Genomic DNA, 4,308 nt, shown 5'->3' with positions numbered 1-4,308 from the left:
GCACAAATAGAAATACGCGTATCAATAAGATTTGTCTAAATTAAGCAATCATGTACACACCATGGCAACTGGTATGGCTGCCCCACGATCAACCAAGTATAACATTCCCCACAGGTAAACTGTGGTCTAAATTATGTCTGCATTTTGGTTTTACTGTACAATATTCAAGAAAAATACAAAATCACCAAGAATAAAATGGAAGCTTAAGGCTCATGGCCCCTAAGTACTCTATGAACAGATTTCCATCACCAATGTCTGTCCCAAGCAGGTTCATCTTGCACTAGAGCTAACATAATGCAGTTCGTCTCTCCAACCCCGCAGAAAAGAATAACAATGAGGACTTACACAGGAAGGACCCTGGGGGATGATTGCATTTTCAATTCATGCAGAGATGATTTTCAATGTTTAATGAATCTAAGTTGGAAACTTCACATTAGTGACCTTTTTTTTTCTCTAAGTAGGAGACACACTGACTTTTCCCTTTGTCTTCCGAGAACTTTTTTACTCTGCAGCCCAGGTTGGCATTTCTTCTGCCTTGGCCTCTTGAGTACTGGGGCCACATCTGGGTTTCATCACTCTTCTGAGGCTAAAGTGGGTAAACTCAAGTTGGATCCTCGCTTCATGCTCCAGACAAACTGACACTTAAGGTGTCAATAAGGGGGCCCTCTCCCTCAAGAATCTTGTACCCCACTGGACAGTGATAACCTTCATCTTTAGTCCCAGCACTCGGGATGCAGAAGCAGATTCTGTGAGTCTGAGGCCAGCCTAGTCTACAGAATGAGTTCCAGGATATCCAGGGCTACACAAATAAACTATCTTGAAAAACTAAAAAACTAAAGGGGGAAAAAAATCCTTATATGTGGTGAGGCACAGCAACTTTCCAACTTAACCAAAAAACAAGCCCACTCCTCAATGTGGAGAGATTTGTTCACCTGAGGTAGGGCTGCCAGCCCTCAGGAAGCCGCAGCCCCAATGCAGCCTTTCAGAGGGAGACTTGAACCCAGCCTAGGACTAGCTCCTCAGCTGACCAGCATAAACAGGCCCAGAGACCAAGCTGTGCACCTGCCTGTTTGCTCCTTATGCTGCACAACCCACATCCTGGGGAACCTGTGTCGATGCAGAGCACCGTTTATAGTAATGTTACGGGGGAAAGTGAGTTCATGCTCTGAACTCACAGTACCTGGATATGCTGGAGTCCTGAGTACAACACACATTTAGCACAGAGTACCAGCACCTAAAAAAACATCCATACACCATCCATGAAAACCACCTTCCTTCTCAAAGCAACCATGGAGAGGAAAAACAGGAGCAAAGGGGCATCAGGTAAGTAGCAACCTGCAGGCTAAAGCCTTTTCTACAGATAGAAACAAAACTCTAAGAATTCTTAGCATTATCCACCAAAAGAAACTGATGAGTTCACCCTGCTCTGAGATGAGGAAAGTGGGGCAGCCTTGTCCCAAGGAAACTTTTCCTCAACAGAGACTTCAGGCCAAGGGCTGGCTCTCTTCCAACACTCCCTGCCAATTATTAAGGAACCAACCTCAAGTTCCCGATAATCAATGCTTTCTATCTGCCACTGTGGGAGACTCTTCAACATCAAAGGAAAAGCATAAGAAAAGCAAACTCAGCAGAAACAGACAGTGCTCTTAAAATGGGTAAGTCGATGCCATAAACAGTTAACCTAATATCCCCATAAAACTTGTAAAATACTCCTAAAACACTGCATGTAAAGACCCCAAATATAACAAAGAAAGGGTGACGGATGAAGGAACTCAGGCATTTCAGCAAGAATCACAAGACAATGAGGAGAAGCAGCCTAATCACCCAAGAAGGTGCTAGAGACCTCTGCAATGTCTGCAACCTCTGATGAGGTGCACCTTGGGCTCGCTCCTTCTCTTGCATCTTCCTACCCAGGCTAAGGAGCCTGCACCCACATCTATCTCTGGTTTGTTTCTTCTTTCTACTTTACTTTTCCAATTATCTAGCAATGCAAAGATCACCCGTCTTTGAACTATCTATAAATGCCCCTTGTAGAAATAGTATAGATATATGCTAAATTATTTTCCAAGTTCCCATCAGAATAAAATTATTCACCTTGTAATGAATTATTATAACTGTGGATAACATCACTGCACAAAGCATATACATTATAAAACAACAGTTTTAACACGGGCAGTTCATGTCAACAATTCATTTTTCACAAACAGTGTACTAGAACAAACCGAGTGAATTGAAGATAATCTGCTCTGATTCCAGAACGTCATAACCTCTGGGCTCATCTTCAGGTTGCACAGAGCTCTTTAGTAAAATGTGCACACCTGAGAGCACCAGTCCCGCACTGAAGTCACAGCTCCAGTTCCCTCTCTGCTCATCCTCTTCGGCTGTATATTCTAGAAGGAATCCTCAAGTTCCCTGAATGAAATGTCCTGAACTATAGCACACAAATGGCTAAGAAACAAAAAGACTGACAAGGAGATCAGGATATCATCACCAATGACTGTAGACACCCCCAGCCACAGTGATATGCTCAATAAGTGTTTCTTTGGCCAGTTCTATAACATTAATCCTGCAGTTAATGATACTTTGTATTATATAAAATTTACTGCTAAGTATTTTTTCAAATAAAAATCCCGCATGACAACCATTGTAAAACTTCAGTGAGCTGGGTGGTGGTGGTGGTGCACACCTTTAATTCAAGCACTCCGGAGGCACACTGGCAGGCGGATCTCTGAGTTGGAGGTTAGCCTGGTCTACAGAGTGAGTTCCAGGGCAGTCAAGGATATACAGACAAACCATATCTCAAAAAAACAAACCAAAACAAAAAAACAAACCAAAAAAACCCCCACAAAAACTGCAGTGAATGACCATAGTAGAATCTTGGCTCCAATTCTTGAATATTTAGTCCTTCCTCACTTGCCTGTTATACCAGGACACAAAATAAACATCTTAACATAGAAGAAATTTTCTTAACTAATTCTAATGACAGAAATGTAGTGGCACCGTGGATTTTTTTTTAAAGGATAAAAGGCCATCCAAGCCTTTTTTGATTAATTATCAATTATTATTGATGATTATCAATCAACATGGCTCCAAAACAGGACAGAATATAAGCTAATACCAAGTCCACCAGAGGCAGTCCACTTACCAGGGCCCTGTCATGACCAACTGAGGTCCCAGACTGCTCTAGCAGCTATCCCTGCCCACTCACCCCGCCCTGCAGTGCTGCTACAGGATGTTGTAGCTCAGGCAGTTTGGTTGAAACCTAAACTCTTGTTCTGTCTTGTCTGTATTACAAGTCTGCGTTGTCAGGTTTCTAATGCAGCACTTTATTTTTATGGAGCACACATATGCACTAACTATACCTAAGAAGTTCTTTGAATACACTTGTTTAGGATGGCTGTTCATATACTTCAACTTTACAACTCTTAACTTTTGCATTTATTGCCGGCGTCACCAATGAGTACAAGATACCACTAGCCCTTAAGACCATAAAAAATGTCAAATGGTCTTTCACAGACATCACCAAGAGCATGGTATTATTAAAAAAGCAGATATGGGCAGGCAAGATGGCTCAGTAGATAAAGGTACTTGCCACCAAGCCCCGCAACCTGAGTTCCATGTCCAGGGCCCACCAACTGACCTAAGAGTGTCTTTGATGCCCATCACACAGATGCAGGCACACAGACACAAGTAAGAAAAAACATGCAATGAAATGCATTCTTTTAAAAACAGAAGCCCCAACCCAGAGCTGAGGAGCAGTCGGTGAGTGCTGGGACAGGGACTGTGTTCCAATGGAGGGCCCCACACCTGTGCGCATAAGAGCAGCATAAACTGGACCTGTGGGTTATTAACAAGAAGAAAGAGGACATGACGTCTTGCTGTGGGATAACACTCTTGTACACTGTAAAGATTTGTCATTCATATTAGTTTAATGAAACACTGATTGGCCAGTAGCCAGGCAGGAAGTACAGGCAGTGCAGCCAGACTATGAAAATTCAGGGAAGAGGAAAGGCAGAGTCAGTCACCAGTCAGATGCAGAGAATCAAGAAGAGAGTGCTGCACTAAGAAAAGGTACCAGGCCATGTGGCTACACATAGGCAAAAATTACAGGTTAATTTAAGTTGTTAAGTTGTAAGAGCTAGTTAATAATAAGCTTAAGCTAATAGGCCAAACAGGTTATAATATAAGCCTCTGTGTTTCTTTGGGACTGAATGGCTGCGGGACCAGGTGGGACAGAAACCTCTGTCTACAAAAGTCTGGAAAGCTCTGGGGTGGCAGGTAGGCCGAGAAGGAGTAAAGGCAAGGACT

General features: G+C 42.9%; 1 protein-coding gene across 2 annotated transcripts in view; it reads right to left on the bottom strand.

Moving 5' to 3' along the window:
* Ctnnb1 (catenin beta 1) overlaps positions 1-4,308 on the bottom strand; it is a 29,063-nt gene that overhangs the window by 11,545 nt on the left and 13,210 nt on the right. The window lies entirely within an intron of this gene.

Source organism: Microtus ochrogaster, chromosome 5 (genome assembly GCF_000317375.1).
Source record: "Microtus ochrogaster isolate Prairie Vole_2 chromosome 5, MicOch1.0, whole genome shotgun sequence".
Taxonomy (NCBI): Eukaryota; Metazoa; Chordata; class Mammalia; order Rodentia; family Cricetidae; genus Microtus; species Microtus ochrogaster.
Note: the sequence above shows the minus strand (reverse complement) of the source record. Positions and strands in the feature narration are given on the sequence as shown.